At 49.8% G+C, this 20714-nt stretch overlaps 1 protein-coding gene across 2 annotated transcripts in view; it reads left to right on the top strand.

Annotated features, from left to right (window-relative positions):
* Positions 1-20714, top strand: part of MOV10L1 (Mov10 like RNA helicase 1) — a 1040774-nt gene that overhangs the window by 299891 nt on the left and 720169 nt on the right. The gene's annotated exons all lie outside the window — the stretch shown is intronic.

Here is a 20714-nt window from a genome sequence, read left to right as displayed (position 1 = left end):
AAGATGCACATTGACAAAGACAAATGTAGCGAAAGGTAAATATAAATAGAGGAACTAACATCTGCAGATACATAAATATAGAGGGGCTGGGTAAAGTGTTGCAGATCCAGAGTTGGAAAGATAAAAGCGATAAAGAGAACGAGACAGTGTTGCAAATAAATTAAGGTGCTCAGGTTGAAAGAAATGTGATGGAAAAGAGAGAGACATGACAAAGCAAATGTTCAGTAAAGCAGACATATATAGTTGAGTTAAAACTGATGCAAATAGATGGGGAGAGACTGCTTATTGAGATGGAGAAGGACAGATGAGGAGAAAGAGTTGGCTGGCACTAGTGATAGCAGCATCAACTGTTGGTTTGGCAGAGAATTTGATCTCCTGTTTCTTGCTAGCCCAATGGCCTGGTTAGTGTTTGGTAGCCACGGCAATGGATTGCTGGTGAGGAAGAGCAGTGGTAATGCTCCCCTGAACAGCGATTAAGGGGGACATATTTGTGCTTGCTGTGGAAGTAATCTCACAGGAGGTTGATGCTGCTGTTTGAGCCTCTGGTGCAGTGGAGCAAGTGCAAGGAATGTGCTGTTTCCCCCCACTACTGCAAGAGAAAGTTGCCTTATTGCAGCAACCTGTATATGAGAAAGTGGGGACACTGGCTCCAATAGAGGGCTACTGAGGAGACTACTCTGTCTCATCTAAGATAATCTAAGAGCTACATTCTATTGTGAAAACCTGTTAAATCTTTGAAGATACACCTGAGTAGTGGTAAGACAAATAAAAAGAAGGGAGCAGGAGTGGAGGTTTTCAAACTAAGTAGGCACAAGGATGTGCTTCTGCAAGATGCTTGAGACACTTGAGACAAGCAGGAGCACCTCTCACAAGTGATAAACATTTCGTATTGAAATTCCTTAAAGATGTTCATATAGTAACTAAGGCAATGGTTGCTGCTGTAGAAAGTGAATTGTAAAGTCTCATTGGTAGACTAGTGAGTTTTGTGCTGGTGCTGTTGCTGCAAACATCTGAAGCACTTGGAGTTCTGGAGAGGAACTGGGTGGGTGTTGTCACCTCTCCTCCCTTGTAAAGCTTGTAGAGCTTAGGAAGTATGTAATGAGCACTGTGGCACTGCAGGAGTCTAGGTTTGAGAGCCTTGTCTAATATTCAGACAGGTGCCAGAAACAGAGTTGTTTTAGAGATCCCTGTTTTGGGCGCTGTAAACAGGGATAGAATTAGTGATTCAGGAACTTCTGGAGGGGATGAGGACAGTGAGAGCCCCCTGAATGGCAATTCTACTGAATCCAAGTAAAGGGTCCTCGACCTGGTTGGGCCCACTGCAGGATGGTGATGCCAGTTTTGTTCTCTCATGAACTGAGGAAATAAATCAGTGTTTATTTATTTTTTTTTTTTTGGTAGAGGTACTTGTAGGTTGATGTTTCCAGACTGGAATCCTGACACTCTCAAGAACATGCTCTTGTATCAACAAGAACTGTGTGCTTTTGGGCTATAGTCCACTGTCCGGCAAAACTTTGTTTTGGCAAACTTTACATATTTAGTCAGAAAAAGGAAACTTTTTGGAAGTCCTAAAGATTTGGGTATGTGATTGATAACCTTGATTGGGGGTTGTTGGCGAGCGGTCGTCCCTGCTCTTCATCTGAGGTCTCAAGGTACCTGGAATAGAGGGAACTTCGTGAATGCCTCGTTCTTCTACAGTTTGAATTGGACTGCAGTACTTCTCTCCTTGTTCGATTAATGTTTGTGAAAGCATTGTATAGGTAAAGTTAGTTTGCTTTTGAGTTGTCATGTACTATTTTTCAGTGTGAAATGTGGAAACATAACAATTAAAAGCACACAATTTGCATATCTGGTATTTCCCTTCTCATACCAATGAAATTGCTTCTACTTTCTTCCACCACGGTACAGAGCGAGAGCTACTACCGTGGCCTCGTAGCTGGCTGATGGTGCAGAGTAAAGCGTGTAAAGAGAATGAATCATAGGACATAATGGATGAAAAAAGATGAAGAAAGAGGGCTATGAAATATAGGTTGATTGATTGAACTTACTGGAAGGTTATGAAGCAAAATGGCACCAGGAAGAAAACATTTCTTCTGAGAGTCTTTCTTTTTGCCCTGATCACCCCCATTATTTGGACTGATACTGGTGGTAACTGACTCTACCATGGGCTCCGCTAACCAGGACCAGGGCCAGTGCGCTGATTAAAAAGGTATATGGTAATTAGGTGTAATTACAATTGACACTTACAGCCTACCTGTAAGTCCCTAGTATATGGTAAGGCATGTAGGTTTAGAGGCCTAGCAGCTTTGAGGCATTTGTGTGCACTGCAGTGTGTTGAAGTTATCATAACCAATACAGAAAATAAGTTATAGAACTTTCTTTTCAGTGAGCCAAAATCCAGCCTTCTTGGAGTCTCTACTGATTGGCCAGCCCATAACAGGCTTAGCCGAACTGCTTTGATGAGTTGATAAATGGCCTGCACTGAGACAGATGTTATCTGATGGGGGAGCTCTGTAACTGCAGCGAACAGGCCAGGAAGGGGGCTGGGTAAATCAAACTGGACTCTCTTGCAGAAATTCTGCTCATGCACAGAATTATGCGCAGAAACCAGGACCTCAGTGTATTGTGGTGTACCAAAAAACCCATCTCAGTGCCCAGAACCCCGATCCGACTAGCTTTAGTGTCTAATTCATTCTCCATGCTACAACAAAGCTATTTAGGATTAGACAACCTAGACCATGCTACTTAGTAAACTCTCAGGAATAGTGGGAATCAAGAACACTCTCTCATCCTAGCTCTCATGGTTGTCCACAACGTGAGTAATCAGAGACACAGTATAGTTTAAAATGTTTATTTTAACTAACGTGCTCTAAGATGCAGTACTTTTGCCAATACTAACAAACACATAAGAATAATACGATCAGCATTGATACGATTCCATAAAACACAAAACAGGAAATCATATTATAAATGACAGTGGAAACAGGAGTATAGTGCAGTTACCACCCTCACCGTGCTAGGAGCTAGTTTTAATTTATAATCTGAGAAGACCTCAAGGCTTCGACTGGGACCCAATACCTCCAAGATCAGATGGAAGGAATCACATCCCACGACAAGAACCGCTCTTTGATGTTGAAAAGGTTTTCTCCAAGTGCCACCTCATGCATGCAATGCAATATTAAAAGCACCCGAGTTTGAGCTTGAGCAGCTGTTTTTTCTGTTATGGCTAATGTGCGTGGGACTGATCAACATGAATTCACAGCAAACATTGTTATTCGACCTTGAACGCGCTGTGCAGACTAAAGGCACAGAGCGCGCCTAGATTTGTGAAAAACAGACTATTCTCATGTGAAAGAGCACAAGCAGCTTATTTACGAGAGCCATATAGTGTTGTGTGCAAAAGCAGTAAAATTACGTTTAAGCATATACCTCACTTACGCTAACATAGCAATGTCTGCAGGTTACCCTGTACCCTCACTCCAGTTCGAAGAGAGCAGGAGAGTAAGGAATGCCGGCCAGGCCGACCCTCTCTTCCTGGAACCCCAGCCAGCTGACCGCCCTGGGAATGGAATTTGCTGGCGGTCTGGAAAGGGGAGTGTTAAGGGAAATGAGCCCCAACAGCAGGTTGGTTTAGCCAGCTTTTATTCCTTATTCCCAATGATAGAAATTCTTGGTCTTTTATTCAAAAGTACAGTGCTTTGTGGGACAAGAATATGCCACATTTTGGAGGACGCCGCCATGCTTTTGGTGTCATCGTGTACCCCATTGTTCAGTGGTGTCCCCAGCTAGTCACCCCAGAAAATTATATAAATATTTTGGAGCTGCATAGCCACTCAGATTTACTGCCTGAAACTACAAGGAGAAGACAGACTGCCCTGCTGAAACCCAGGTCTGCACCGTAAAGGATTCCACTCTGAAGGACTGCTCCAGCTGCACACTTGGGACTGCAGCCCTGAGGACTTTGCCTTGCTTCAAAAAGGGCTAAGTAGTGCACTCCCTGAGAGCAACAGGTTAACAGAGCTCACCTGTACCATTTCCCCCAGAAGTCCCCAGCCTAGAGTGCGTCCTGTGGACGTTTAAGGATTTGGCCAGATGCTTTGTGGAAACTGTAGCCCCAACTTCTGAGGAGCTTCTCAGAGACTCTGGAACCTTGGAGTTGTATTGTGGACACTTTGAACCGTCAAGAGGAACTTAAGGAATTTGTTCCAGAAGATGGAAGAAGTTTAGAGCAACTTTTGGAAAAAGCTCCATAAGGTGACCAACCCGACATCGAGGGTCAAACAGACTACCTCATACTGCGACTGGGCCTGGATTTCAGGTTCGTCCCGCTAAGAGCTCCGGAGCTCAAGACTTCCAGGTGTTATATGGGAACTCTTGCTGAACCAAGCCGACGAAGCCGCTGCGAATCCGGAGAGGTCCGCTGGACGTCAAGAGAACATCCTCCAGAAAAGTTTCTAAGTGTGAACGTAAAATTTATATTGAGGCCTCCAGATTATCCAACCAGTGCGCCACCATGGTCAGCCTCAAACCTACCTGGAAGGGTCAAGGGGGGGAGCGACCCTTGACCCTTCCAGGTAGGTCACTCCCCCTCCGCACAGCTCTGCCTCTGTGCCCCTGCCACTGCTGAGGTCTCGCTGGTAGCTGTTTCTTCCGTTTTGGTACCCCGTTTTTATTGCTTTCTCTGCCACTGTTTACCCCCTCGTTGTGCCCCGTGTTTTGAATTCTGTGCCACTGTTTTCCCCCTCTTGTGTCCCGTTTTTTGCCTTCTGTGACACTGTTTCCCCGTCCTTGTGCCCCGTTTTTTGCCTTCTGTGCCACTGTTTTCCCCCTCCTGTGCCCCATTTTTGCCTTCTGTGCCACTTGTCTCCCCCATCGCTGTGTCCCCTGCGGCCCGACCCTCTGACCACTGCCCATTCGCTTCTCCCTCCTCCCCATATATGCCGGACCCTGAGCGGACGCGCAGCGGACACGCGCAACGGGCGCGCCGCTGGCGCGCTGATGGGAAGCCCGTCCACGCCCCAGCGCCAGGAACCAGGAACCAGGAACTCTGGACCCCGCACACACCACGACACCCGCCTCCGCTACGACTCCAGCACTCTCCACGCACTCAATGCCGGACGATCTCGCACCTGCTGCCTGGCCGCCCGAAACGCACCCAAGGACCCTTCTCCTGCCGGAATTGCAGCTTCACCAGCATCTGGCCCGCCAACTTCCTCAGATGTATCCTGCTCAACATCCGCTCTGCCCGCAAACACGCCGTCGAACTCTGGGATCTACGCGACACCAACGCCCCAGATGTCGCCTTCCTGACTGAGACCTGGCTGACCCCCTCCTCAACACCTGACATCGCCATAGCCATTCCGGAAGGCTACAAGATCACCCGCAAGGAACGCACCAACTGAATAGGAGGAGGAATTGCCATCGTCCACACAAAATCTCGACACACGCCAACGACACCCTCAGCACCGCTGAACACCTGTACTTCCAGCTCCACACCGACCCCAACACTACCCTCAGAGGCACCCTCATCTACAGACCTCCAGGACCCTGACCGCTGTTCTGCGACCCCATCACCGACCTAGTCAGCACACACGCCCCCACCTCCACGGACTACATGCTCCTCGGGGGCCTGAATTTCCAACTCGAGAACAACAACAACGCCAACTCCTCCACCCTGATCGACAACCTCTGCAACCTCGGACTCAGACAACTCGTCACAGCACCCACACACTCCGCTGGCCACACGCTTGACCCCATCTTCTCAGCGAGCAGCCACGTCTTCTTCGACCGCACCACCGAACTCCACTGGACCGACCACCGCTGCATCCACTTCACCTTTCCGGAAACCCACCACACACCACCGCACCCAGCAGATGCCTCGCCGCAGCTGGGGCAAGATCACCGAGGACCAGCTAGCCACCGCCCTCGCCCAGAACCCACCTGCAGACCCAACCAACCCAGACGCTGCAGACCACAGCCTCAGACAATGGATCAACGACTGCGCCAACACCCTCGCCCCACTCAAGAAACCCCTGAACACCCACACCAGCAAGAGAGCCAGCTGGATCACCGAAGGCCTCCAGGCCTCCAAACGAACCTGCCAAAAACCAGAGAAAAACTGGACCCGCAAAAGAACACCGGAACGCTACACAGCCCACAGGAACTCCACCCGCCGACACCACCAACTCATCAGATCTGCCAAAAGGACCGCCTAGACAACAACGCACACAACCGCAAAGAGCTCTTCAGCATCGTGGAGGAACTCTCCAACCCCAGCTTCAACACCAATGACATCCCACCATCACAAGACCTGTGTGACTTTCTGGCCACCTTCTTCTGTCGCAAGATCACAGACATCCACAACACCTTTGACGCTGTCACCACCCCGGCAACAGCCCACACCCCCGCTCCCACTACCACCACCCACACCAACCGCCTGCGTGCCTTGACCAACATCGACAACTACACCATCCAGATCATGAACACTGTCCACTCCGGATCCTCGGAAGACCCCTGCCCACACCACATCTACAACAAAGCTAGCAGCACCATTGCACCCCACCTCCGGAAAACCATCAACATCTCCTTCGAGACAGCGACCTTCCCGGAGAGCTGGAAGCACGCAGAGATCAACGCCCTACTAAAGAAACCCAAGGCGGACCCCAAGGACCTCTAGAACTTCCGACCCATCTCCCTGCTCCCGTTCCCGGCGAAGGTCATCGAAAAGGCTGTCAACATACAACTGAACAGCTTCCTCGAAGAGAACATCCTAGACCCATCCCAGTCAGGGTTCCGCAGTAACCACAGCACCGAAACTGCCCTCATCGCCGCCACCGACGACATCAGGAACATGCTCGACAACGTAGAAACCGCGGCCCTCATCCTCCTGGACCTGTCAGCCGCTTTCGACACAGTCAGTCTGCCACCGCACACTAAGAGCACGCCTCCACAATACCGGAATCCAAGAGAAGGCCCTGGACTGGACCACCTCCTTCCTCTCCGGGAGATACCAGAGCGTCCGCCTCCCCCCCTTCTGCTCCGAAGCCACCGAGATCTGTGGCGTACCCCAAGGATCATCTCTCAGCCCAACATTGTTCAACTTCTTCATGGCACCACTCGCCCACATCCCCCGACAGCACGACCTTAACATCATCTCCTACGCCGACGACACCCAGCTGATACTCTCGCTCACCAAGGACCCCCACACCGCCAAAACCAAATTCCACGAAGGAATGAAGGCTATCGCCGACTGGATGAGGAACAGCCGACTGAAGCTGAACTCTGACAAGACAGAGGTCCTCATCCTCGGCTCCACCCCCTCGGCCTGGGACGACTACTCGTGGCCGATGGCACTAGGAGCACCCCCTACACCCACCAACCACGCACGAAACCTAAGGGTCATCCTCAACTCCACACTCTCCATGACAAAGCAGGGCAACGCAGTCTTCTCCTCCTGCTTCAACACCCTCCGCATGCTTTGCAGGATCTTTAAGTGGATCCCCACTGAAACTAGAAGGATGGTCACCCAGGCCCTCGTCAGCAGCAGACTGGACTACGGCAACGCATTTTACGCAGGAGCCCCAGCCAAACTCCTGAAACAACTCCAGCGCATCCAGAACGCCTTAGCACGCCTGATCCTCGACATCTCCCGCTGCAGCCACATCACACCCCACCTGAAAGACCTGCACTGACTCCTCATCAACAAGAGGATAATCTTCAAGCTCCTCACCCATGCACACAAGGCACTCGACAACACCGGACAAGCGTACCTCAACAGACGACTCAGCCTATACACCCCCGTCCGCCAGCTCCGCTCTGCAGACCACGCCCTCGCCACCATCCCCCGCATCCGAAGAATGACCGCCCACGGCAGATCATTCTCCCACCTCGCCGTACAGACGTGGAACACCCTGCCCATCCGCCTTCGGCAGACCGAAGACCTTCTAACCTTCAGGAAACTCCTCAAGATCTGGCTCTTCGAACAGTAGCAGCACCCCCCCACCCCTCCCCCACTCCCCCCCCCGCCCCAGCGCCTTGAGACCCTCACGGGTATGTAGTGCGCTTTACAAATGCTATGATTGATTGATGGATTGAAACTTTGCCTTTGTCCAGCTCAAGTGCAACCAGATGTCCCAAGTTGGCGACATACGTTTTAAGCACTAGAAAGTATTTATTCTTTAAAAATTCTTATCTCTGGTTTCCTATATTGAATTTTTGTTGTTTTTTATAAATTGGTTGTGCATTTTTATTGTGTCTTACTTTTTTAATATATTTGTCTTTTCAAATGCTTTACACACCTGCCTCCTAAGTTAAGCCTGCCTGTTCGCAGCCACCTACCAAGGGTTGAGACAGGAGGCTAATGAATTGATAGCCACACTGGACCTCATATTGCATGGGTGTCTATTGCTAGTAGTTGGTGCATACTTAACCCTGCTAATTATCTGCTTTCCAACAATTCAATTTGTAGACGAGCCTCTGGCTTCATTTCTCTAATATCATGGTGGTAGCAGAAATAACATCATACGGCGTAAACCTTTGTGATGATGCCACATGATATGAAATCATATGTTCATTCTCTCGAGGCATCGTAAGCAGTGGCTGCTCCACTGCTAAGGTGGAGGAGCGTCTCCCACTGCTGCAAAGAAGTGAAAGAAAGAACAAATACAATTATAATAACCTGATGTTATTATCATTGTTTTTGTTCCTGCTGCACAGCTTTGCAGGGTGAGTGGGTGCTGCTCTGCTCTCAGACCAGGGGAGGAGTGGTTTGCCCACTACTTAGTGCATATGACTGTTTGGCCTGGCCTCTCAGGCCGGTCAAACAGTCATGCGCACTTCGCATGTTCTTCAGGCTGCATTACAGCTTGTGTGGAGAACATGCACAGGCCCCCATTCCCTAGCCGGACGCAGATCCACGGCACTCAGACCAAACACAACGCTGCATTGCATTGTTTGATTGGCTTAGAGGAGGGAGCCTGGCTGCTTCCTGTTGGGCCCCTGAGAGGAGAGACTGAGAGGACTTTGGGGGGGGGGGGGTTAATGAACTGTGACTACTTGACCTTTTTTCGGCTGTCAGTTGAAACTCGCAATACTCCCAGCAGTAGTGTTCGAGGCATGTGGGCTGCTGAATTCATATCTGTGCATAGATCGCCGCCTAGTGTTGGGTCCGGATGATTGCACATTGTTGTCCTGGAAGAGTCTTCGAAGTATCACGAGATAGGTGACTCCTCCCCTGGACTACAGTGCGCATGGGCATCGCCTCCATCCCCAGATTGTTTTTTTCCGCCATTGGGTTCGGATGTGTTTCGGTTCCCTCTGTCGGAATCGATAGTTGATTAACTTTCCTTACTTGAGACCAAAAGGTCTTTAGGACTCGCGTCGGTATTGTCCATCGTTAGGGGTTGGTTTATTCATCGGCTCCGAACATTTGCTGCCCTTCCGCGTGCTGTCGGCGCGGACGGGCCTACACGACGCTCCAGACTATTCAACATGGAACGAACTCCGTTTAAGAGGTGCCCAGTGTGTGCCTCAAAGTATTCACACCTCGACGTGCACCCAGTGTGCAACAGATGCTTGTCGCCGGACCAAGACGAGGCCAGGTGTATGACCTGCTCCAAGTTCCGGTCGAAGAAGACTCTCAAGCTACGTCGGGCCGCAAGACTGCAGGCCCAGTTATCGGCACCCCCACCAACTAACATCTTTGAAGAAGACGTTGAAGACGACAACGTCCTACAAGTTTCGGACTCTGACCCGGCGTCTGGGGATGAAGACTACGACGCGGGAGATGAGGAGTTCGAGGAAGTCGTCGAGGAGGTAGGGGACGATGACGGGGCCATTGCCACCGTGGAGGATAGCTCGGAAGAGGAGCATCCTCGTACTGACTCCAGGGCCGAACCCCAGCATAAGGCCCAGGTTGAGGGATCGCCTTCGGGCCTTACCCAAGACCTTAATATTCGTCCCTCAGCCCCGCCTCCGGGCCCGGCCACGGACATTGGCGATGCGCCACTCCCGGTACAGAAACCGAAAGTGAAACCATCAGGGTCCGCTCCATCTGTATCGAAACCGAAAGTGCAAGTCGCACTGGTGGGATCAAAGGCTCCAGAGGCCTCGGCGCCGAAAAAATCCAAAATGGCCGCCGAGATCAAGAGCCACGCCAAAATGGCCGACCCGAAGACCACGGTGTCGAAGCCGAAGGCCAAAACGCCCGACGCGGCTGCGTCGGCGCCGAAGCTGGTCGACGCTCTGAAGAGCCGTGTCGACGCCAAAAAGGTCGAGGACCCGAACCAAATCCGGACTCGGAGGACTCGCTCGAGCCAGTCCAGCCCTCCCCGTCCTTTACCAAAAAGGTCACGGAGTCCCTTCAACGTATTCGGAAGGAGGATGTGGCTCTCGGGCCGAAAAATGTGGCGACGAAGCCTCCACAGAAGCCGGCGAGGGCGCAGACGCCGATCCACTTCACGCTGCCGCCGAAGACGACGCCAAAGGCTTTCGCTCCGAAAGATGGGGCCGGGGTGCCCTTGAAGCTGGTGTCTACGCCTAAACCATCCTTGGTGGTGCCGAAGCCACGGCACCAACCACTAGCGGAAGAGGAGCGTCGAGAGGTTGTCATCGACGCCAACACAGGCAAGCTCTCTCTCCTTAAAAGGAAGATCACCCCGGAGCCGGTGTTGGAACATTTTCATATTCCAGTTAAAAAGAAGTTGGACTCTGCGGGCGCTTCTGCCCCTCAAGAGCCTACATCTCCACAAGGTCTGGGACTTTCACCCACTCACTCTAACGCTGGAGAGGGTGACGAGGACGAGGAGGATGAGTACAATTATCCAGCGTACTCGGATCCAGAGGAGGTAAATGAGCCATGGTCAGCTGGAGGCGACCCTGCGGACCCTCAGACTGGGCACGAGCCACAGCTTTTTGCTGCAAAGACTTCACCAACGGAGGACTCTGCAGCCTTCAACGCTTTGATTGAAAGAGCTGCGGCCAACCATGATGTCGACCTCCACGCCGACCCAGTGGATGTCGATTTTCTTTTTGACACTTTCTCAGTGGCTGAAAAGACAGTCAAGACATTGCCAATGCTCAAAGGTGTGCTAAAGCATGCGCCAGAGGTTTTCAAGGAGCCCACCCGGGCAAGGGTCATCAATCCTCGCATTGATAAAAAATACAAGGCGGCGCCCACTGACCCAACATACATCAAGGGACAGTTGCCACTGGACTCTTTGGTGGTCTCCAACGCACGTAAAAGAGCCAATTCACAGACCACGGGTGATGCTCCTCCCCCCGACAAAGAATCCAAGGTGTTTGAGGCATCAGGGAGACGTATTGCTGCACAAGCAGCCAATATATGGCGCATATCAAACACGCAGGCGCTACTTGCACGCTACGATAGGGCGCACTATGACACCCTAGAAACACTTCTACAACACTTGCCAGATCAGTATAAGGAGGGTGCAGAGATGCTGATTCAGGAGGGTAAACTCATTACCAATGCCTCCATCAAATGTGCTCTAGATGTGGCTGATACCGCCTCGCGGGCCATCAATACTAGCGTTCTGCTTCGCCGGCACGCGTGGCTCAGAATATCAGGCTTTAAACCGGACATTCAGACCACCATCCTCAACCAAACAGTGAATCCAGACCACCTGTTTGGACCTGAAGTAGATGCCACACTCGAAAAAATGAAGAAGGACACTGACACAGCTAAATCGATGGGTACCCTTCAGTCCCAGCAGTTTCGGGGTGGTTCCTTTCGTTGCTCCAATAACAGAGGCACCTCAAGGGGTCAAGCGTCACAATCCATAAAAACTTGCCCAACGCTGCTCCAGTTTCGAAGGAAACTCAAAACATGGCTGTTCACTCAATAACTCCTTAAAGGCATTGCTCAGATAATTAACATCATTGAGATCACTGCAAACAATCAGCGCCAAGACGCCTTCGGGTATAAGTTGCGCTTAACAAATAGCAATAAATAAATCCACACAATTCTATAAAGCTAACACCCAAACCTCATACACCAACAAGGGTAGGGGTGGATACCGTGGCAACAATGTCAAAGGCAGAGGACGTGGAAATAACAGCTCCAGGTCCTCCACCGCCAGCAAACAGTGACGCCTTGTCACTGCCCCCCCGACCACACAACACCGGTCGGGGGGAGACTCCAGCAGTTCCTGCCCGTGTGGAGGTCCATCACCACGGACAGGTGGGTCAAATCTCTTATTCAGTACGGTTACTGTCTGGAACTCACTTCCATCCCACCAAACATACCTCCAAGAAACCGTCCTATGTCCGGCGAGCACTTGCACTTGTTGCAGCAGGAAGTTCAGGTCATGCTGCAAAAAGGGGCAATAGAGCTCGTTCCACTGCAAGAACGAGGAACAGGGGTTTACTCCCTGTACTTTTTAATCCCAAAAAAGGACGGATCTCTCAGGCCCATACTGGACCTCAGACCTCTCAACATGTACATTCTGTCAGAGCATTTTCATATGCTTACTCTGCAACAGGTTCTCCCACTGCTCCAGCAGGGGGACTTCCTGGCAACTCTGGACCTCAAGGATGCATATTTTCACATTCCACTGCATCCTTCGCACAGGAAGTATCTGAGGTTCACCATTCAAGACCAGCACTACCAGTTCAAGGTCCTGCCCTTTGGGGTCACCACAGCGCCCAGGGTCTTCACAAAATGCCTGGCGACGGTGGCGGCGCACCTAAGACGTCAGAACATCCACGTATACCCCTATCTGTACGACTGGCTCATTCAAGCAAAGTCGTACAAACAGTGCGCCAACCACGTGTCCCAAACCATTCACCTTCTGCACGATCTGGGATTCTCACTGAATTACCCAAAGTCCCATCTCCAGCCCGCTCACATACGGCAGTATCTGGGCGCGACCATAGATACTCTGGTGGCTACAGCCCAGCCAAATTCAGTGAGGATCAACAGCATTCTATCGCTGATTCAAAAATTCAGACCTCAACACTCTCTTCCAGCACGAGTGTTCATGCAGTTGATCGGCATGATGGCCTCCTGCATCTCCATTGTCCCGCACGCGAGACTACATATGCGCCTGCTTCAGGAGTGCTTAGCACGTCAGTGGACTCAGGCTCATGGGCAATTAAAAGACCTAGTGTTGGTGAGCGGTCGGGCATACAAATCTCTGCATTGGTGGAATCCACAAAACCTTTGCAAGGGCCGACCGTTCCAAGAGCCTGTGCCACAGATTATCCTGACGACGGACGCTTCTCTCCAGGGTTGGGGAGCACATGTACTCCACTACACAGTGCAGGGACTATGGACACCACAGCAGAAGAAGATGCACATCAATGTGTTAGAACTGATGGCAATCTTCATGGCCTTAAAGGCGTTCAAAGTACATCTGTGCAACAAGGTCGTGTTGATCCGGACGGACAACATGACAGCCATGTACTACATTCAGAAACAGGGAGGGACACACTCTCCACAGTTGTCTCATCTGGCTCAGAGCATGTGGAAGTGGGCCATTCAGAGGAACATCTTTGTCATGGCAGAACACCTCCCAGGCAAGGACAACCAGATGGCGGACCTGCTCAGCAGGCACAGCCACCAGATGCACGAGTGGGAGATACATCCATCAGTACTCCAGCCGTACTTTCAGACATGGGGTCATCCAGAAATAGACCTGTTCGCCACAAAGGAGAACGCAAAATGCCAAAGCTTCACCGCCAGGTTCCCACACCCGCAATCGCAGGGCAATGCGATATGGATGAACTGGTCAGGCAAATTTGCGTACGCTTTTCCCCCAGCACCCCTGATACCGCTGGTGGCACGCAAGCTCAGGCAGCACTCCATGACCCTCATCCTGGTTGCTCCAACATGGGCTCGCCAACCATGGTACATCACGTTTCTGGAACTGTCCGTGGTACCGCATCAAAGGCTTCGCCTCACACCCAGCCTTCTGACGCAGAGCCATGGCGACATTCAGCACCCAGATCCGCAACAGCTCAACCTGGCGATCTGGCTCCTGAAGTCCTAGAGTTTGGCTACCTCAATCTTCCCCCGGATTGCATGGACATCATTCGAGAGGCAAGAAAGCCCACTACTAGAGCCTGTTATGCAGCCAAATGGAAGAGGTTTGTCATTTATTGTGCAAACCACAACATCAATCCACTAGATGCTTCCATTCAGAACATCATTTGTTACCTGTTTCATCTGTACCAGTGTAATTTGGCTTATACTTCCATTCGCATTCACCTGTCTGCGATGGCCGCATACCTGCAAAATAGACAGCACCTTTCACTTTTCAAGGTGCCTGCTATCAAAGCTTTTCTGGAAGGACTCAAAAGGGTCATTCCACCACGGACCCCTCCAGCCCCAGAATGGAACCTCAGTGTGGTTCTTACGCGGCTGATGGGTCCTCCCTTTGAGCCACTACATTCCTGTGACATTCAATTCTTGACTTGGAAGGTGGCTTTCCTAGTAGCAATTACATCGCTACGGAGGGTGAGTGAGCTGCAGGCCCTCACAATTCAGGAACCTTTCTTCCAGGTCCATGCTAACAGGGTAGTGCTCCGCACTAATCCTAAATTTCTACCCAAGGTTGTGTCTCAATTCCACATGAACCAGACAATTGAGTTGCCAGTGTTTTTCCAAAATCCTGAGTCACTGGCAGAGCGGATGCTCCACACCCTTGACGTCAAAAGGGCACTAATGTATTACATTGACAGGACCAAAGATTTTAGAAAGACTAAGCAGCTTTTCGTTGCCTTTGCGTCACACCACAAAGGTAACGCTATTTCCAAGGCTGGTATTGCTGGGTGGATCGTGAAGTGTATTCAGATCTGTTACGCAAAGGCTAAACGTACTCTTACAATTCCACCAAGAGCCCACTCCACCAGAAAGTTGGGGGCCTCTATGGCCTTCCTTGGAAACATTCCCTTAGAGGACATATGTAGAGCAGCCACATGGTCTACCACACATACATTTACAAAACATTACTGTGTAGACGTGCACTCTAAACAGCAGGCAGCTGTAGGGCAGGCTGTTCTCAAAACACTTTTCCAAACTGCTGCAGCTGGCACGGGCGGCCGCTGCTAATGGGGGGACTGCTATGTATTCTATGCACAGATATGAATTCAGCAGCCCACATGCCTCGAACTGCAAATGCTACTTACCAGTATGCATCTGTTCTTGGCATGTAGGACTGCTGACATTCATATCGCCCGCCCTCCTCCCCGGCGCCTGTAGCAGCTGCAGTGTTCATATATATGCTCATAGCATGGTCATCACTCACATAGTTCACTCCATCTCGGCCACAATGGCTAAAAACAATCTGGGGATGGAGGCGATGCCCATGCGCACTGTAGTCCAGGGGAGGAGCCACCTATCTCGTGATACTTCGAAGACTCTTCCAGGACAACAATGTGCAATCATCCGGACCCAACACTAGGCGGCGATCTATGCACAGATATGAATGTCAGCAGCCCTACATGCCAAGAACAGATGCATACTGGTAAGTAGCATTTGCATTACACTGAAAGCCTCTCGGGTTTAGTATTTGGAGCTTGAAAAATGCCTATCTTCCGCCCAGGTGGAAAACATTTTACCAAAACTGAAACTTTAGTCTTTCAGATACTTATGTAAATTTCTTTATTCGGCATTTCATAATAGAAATCCTCAAAAGCATTTTTATACATGTTGTACCATAAAATCAGAATACAGCAAATTTACAATTAAAACATTTTTCCAGTGCAAATTTGAGAGGTGTTGCTTAAAAAAAGATCAAATCTTTTTCATTTGATTCCGTTCATTTTGGTTAAAGCAATTTTTCTCACAGATTATTTCTATGTTTAAAAATACATTTTAAAAAGTGAACCATGTGGTAGCAGGTAATTTCGGAGTCCAAAAATTGAAGGCGCAGCATGGCAGGGCGACTCTGTCTTAGGTCCCATGATTTCAGCAGTTGTACCAGCCAGATTTTGCGATGAGCATGGTAATATTTACAAAACAATACTGTATGTATGGTGGTCTGTAAAGATGTATCATTGCAAGCACAGTGGCCTAACGTTTGTTCACAAGTGTTTCTCGTTGGGAAGGCTACTAACCGATGGAACAGATTTAATCTAAATCTGGTTAGCAGAAAACGATCAAAGATGCCAATTTCCAGCGTTAGGTAAGGCTGAATAGTGGGGACAGAATGAACCATAATTGCGTGGTGAACAGAAGATTTCCCTATTTCATTGGCGAGTCTTATTCCATCTAAGTGGTTCAGGGCCATTCCTTTTAACTCCCCCAAACCCCAGCCCCATACAGAGCTACTGCTCGGCATTTTGCATTATAAATATTCAGCATTTCCACGGGGGATCGTTTACCTAGTTTTTGTGAAAAAGCCATTAATGCGGCTATTGCACGCTTAAGGGAATGTTTTCTAGCCTCAACTGCTGCTTTCCAATTTAATTTATCGTCTATTGTAATCCCTAGATAGGGGTACTGGGCCTTCAATTCAAGATTTTGGTTGTTAAGGGATATGTTTCTAAACCCTTTTTTCCCTTTGCCTGCCACCATTACAAAGGTCTTCTTGATATTGATATGGAGGTCAAGGCTACCCATGAAAACCGCATACCTAGTTAACGCTTTTTGAAGCTCTCGTGGAGTACGGTCCAAGATGACAGCGTCGTCCGCATAAAGCAGAGCGGGAATAGGGCGTGATTTTACTTGGGGGAGGTCTTGAGCCCCCCTCAAAAGTTCCGTCTCCAAACCGTTTGTATAGTCGTGTCTTGAACTCAGTGGGACTTGCGGATTGCCCCGATTCTGCCAATTTCTTCAGCGAAAGCGTGGGCAACAGCGGGAGCCGGCACGCTCCATTCCAGGTCTTCGTGAGCCAGAGCACAGGTTGAGGAAGACTCGAGCGGGACTGCGAGGCCCACAGGTGATTGCGCCGGACCAGCGCGCACACCTGCTGCCTCTTCCCGCCCACTCCTCCCTGAAGGTGCTCATAAACGACTCGCGGCCCCCGCTCCACGGGCGCCGCTCGTAGTCGTGTCTTGAACTCAGTGGGACTTGCGGATTGCCCTGATTCTGCCAATTTCTTCAGCGAAAGCGTGGGCAACAGCGGGAGCCGGCGCGCTCCATTCCAGGCCTTCGTGAGCCAGAGCACAGGTTGAGGAAGACTCCAGCGGGAGTGCGAGGCCCACAGGTGATTGCGCCAGCCCAGCGCGCACACCTGCTGCCTCTTCCCGCACACTCCTCCTCCTATTTAATCCCGCCAAATAGCGCGAACGCGGGACGCGCGCGGGTGAAGCGCGGGCAAAGAGCTTGCCGTTTGAGGCCGTTCGAGAACGTTAGAGACCGGACTGGGCCACGCCCCTTACATCCTGAAAATCCCCCCCTCTTTGCCTCTCCCCTTTACTCGATCATCTGGCCTCTCCCTGCTTCCTCAAGCCATATTGCTCACTATGAGTAAAATGGAGACGAGGAGCAAAGCTAATTTGGCAGTCACTGGACCCACGACAACCGCTCCTACTCAAGGTAAAATCGATAACTACTTTCTAAAGGCAGGATCCCTGTTGATCGATGATATCACTCTCCTAGAAAGACGTATTTCGCAAGAAATAGTGGGTCAGGAGGTCGTCGATGGGTGTTAAAGCGATGGCAAAAACTCCTGAGGACAGGCGGAATATAGATAGCTCAAAGCTTGGAGCTTGCGGTGGGGTCCAGCAAACTACTAGTATAGATCTCTCCGAGGGAACTCTAAGCGATCTTGAGGACATGAGCCATCTCTCATTGCCACTGACACAAATTACCCAACCGCCAAATACATCAAACATGGGAGAAGATACTGATTTAACCACTCAAAGCCCTATCCCATCGAGGGAAGAACTTCCACTATCAACAGACACCCCAAACTTAACAGGGCTATTAAATGCAGATCGGGGTCTAAGGGAGGGTGCCATACAAAAAAGGAAAATAGGGAAACAGAGCAACAAGGAAAGGAAGGCAAAAAAAGTGAAGATAGGGGTAACACACAACATACCCAGCATTGACCATACCACACAGGATAGATCTTCACCCGTGACATTGAATGGCCCTCCCCTGGAACCAGCCAGTAACACTACTACTGACCCGCCACCTCCCACAACAGAACACAATACTGAGTCAGTTGAAGAGGACATAACACTAGCAGACATAGGAAATCTCCTTAAGTCAATCTTAAGTCCCTTAGAAGCCCGCCTGATGAAAATGGAAGCGACACTAATTAAAATTGAGAAAACTGCCTTACAGCTCATGGATTGTTGGAAACCTGGGGTTCCTTGTCCTACTGTCTCTAACACTGATCCAAAACTCAAAAAGAACGCCGACCCTTCGAAACTTGTGAAAATCAGCGAGGCCGTAACATCAACCGGTGCTAAAAACGCCAAACCACATAGTAACCAACCACCGAACCTAAAAGCTAAACCATCTACGCCAGCGACCCCAGCAGGTGCCCCCAAAAAGCAACCTCCCAGTGCACAACAAACATCTTCAGTCACCGATACCATGCACCCCAACTCACAACATAAAAGTCCTCCTAAATCCTCATTGACTACCAATCAAAATTCCCAAGATCTCAATAACACAGTGACAAAACCACAAAGAACAGTTACTGTTAATCTCCCGCCAGAGGTAGCTCCATATATCGTTATTCTAGCCGGGGTACCCAAACTAAAATCGGATACAAGCGAGACAGGGGAGTCATTAAAAAACAAAGTAATCAACTGGCTTTCAACACACAGACCTCTTTACAGAGGAATGACCAGCGACATTCGCATGGTAAGAAGAGTCTCGTGGGTAGGTAAGAGACCTAAAACAATCAGTGGCGACTGTATACTGGTGAGTTTCAAAGAACCAGGAACAGTCTCATTTATTTGTAGTTCCTTTTTGGAGGACGAGGGGAATACCATCCACCCAGTCCCTCTTTCGTTCTTTTACCCAGCAAATGACCTTACAACCAATGACCAGAGACGAGGATACCATCAGAACTCACAGGGAAACTGGGGGGGTAATCAGGGAAGGAGGAGACTCCCCTTTAACCAAATACGAACACCTCTCGACCACCCGACCACACACAATGACCTCCAAGGGTGGGAGATTGTAAAGAGAAGAGGAATGGGAATGGGTGGATTCGAAAGAGAAGTACCTTGGCCTCCAAGACATTACCAGCCACCGCTTCTACCGCTTTTTAACCGATATGACTGCCTTGAAATGGTGGACTGACATCTGGCCTCTGAAGAAGGGGCATACGGGCAAACACTAGGGCTTGATGAAGGTAACCACAATACCTCTAACTCCAGGGAGGGGATCTCTACTACTAGGAATTTAGGCCCTCCTCAACAGAGAAAAGAAAGGGGAAATATCCTGGAGGGTCCACCCATGGGTTTAGGGCAGACAGATGGGGTATCCCGACCAGTCCATACAAGACAAATGGCTTATCAATCTAGTACCCACACTGTCCCTCAAACATTAAAACTGCTTTCCTGGAATTTGGCAGGCCTGGCCAACAAAATAGACTCGGACTTATGGGCCGAGCTAATAAATTCAAAAAGTGTCTGTCTCTTCCAAGAGACCTGGTCAAGGGAGGAGACCTCTTTCAGGGGTTTCCAGACATTCTCAATACAAGCTAGCTGGGGAGGGAGAGGCCGACCATCAGGAGGTTTGGCAATCTGGGTGGCTTCCGACTTAGGCTGCTTAGCGTCACGATATACTGTAGACTCGGAAGATATACTGGCTGTTCTACTCGAATGGCCGGGTCTCTTTAAATTATTAGTCATAAACATTTATTCCAGGCCAGTTCCAATAGCTGCTACCTCTAAAACCATAGAGGCACTGTCTCGCCTTCTAGAAACCATCTCAGGGGATATATCATATCTAATAGGGGGGGGACTTTAACTCGCATTTCGAACCGTTACCTGGATTACTTGATGGACCCTCCCTTGAGGAGGATTCAAGTTGGCAGGTTCCTCCAACAGAAGCCCCCCCCTCCTAGAGCATGGACACCGCTGGCCGTTCAAATAAATACACTAAATCTCACCTATGGTTTGAGAGCTTGCAACGGCCGCACTAATAATAATAATAATACTGGGTTTTATATAGCGCGAACAGCTACCTCACAAGGAGGTGTCCCGGCGCTAGTAGAACACAAATGACCTAGGCTAAAGATTAGGAAAGCTAGCATGGCTGGGTGAATAGCCAGGGCTTAAGTAATTTCTTGAAGCAGAGTTCAGACGGGGCCTTACAATAATGTTGGTGGTAGCGTTTCTCAGTGAGAGAAAACGTCCGCACCTTCTGTCGGAGACTATTTCCTCTGGACAGGTTGTGTGTATAGTATCAAGGGAAGAGGTGCACTGCGAATCTGGTAAGACACCCACCACCCGGGGTGTTGCACAGAGCAACTTAATGCTCGTATCAATACTCAAAGGAAAACCAGGTTACACTAAGCACCCTCTATGAAGTCCAAAGTCAAGAAACAAACATTCTTTTTTTTGTTTCCAAATACAAAATTGATATTATAGTTATTTTTCACCAGTTTCAAAAGTCAGTTCATAAGTAATAGGGAAGCTTCAAAGCATGGATCCAAAACCGCGTGTAGTTCTTTCAAGATCTTTATTTTAAACACATTAAAAAGTTTTTTCCAGCTTGGCTCGGCCGACACGTGTTTCGCCCTCTGGGGGCTTTTTCAAGGCTGGAAACAATAAAAATTACAGTAAAT

Source organism: Lissotriton vulgaris, chromosome 1_1 (genome assembly GCF_964263255.1).
Source record: "Lissotriton vulgaris chromosome 1_1, aLisVul1.2, whole genome shotgun sequence".
NCBI classification, from domain to species: domain Eukaryota; kingdom Metazoa; phylum Chordata; class Amphibia; order Caudata; family Salamandridae; genus Lissotriton; species Lissotriton vulgaris.
This window is presented reverse-complemented; position numbering and strand designations above follow the sequence as displayed.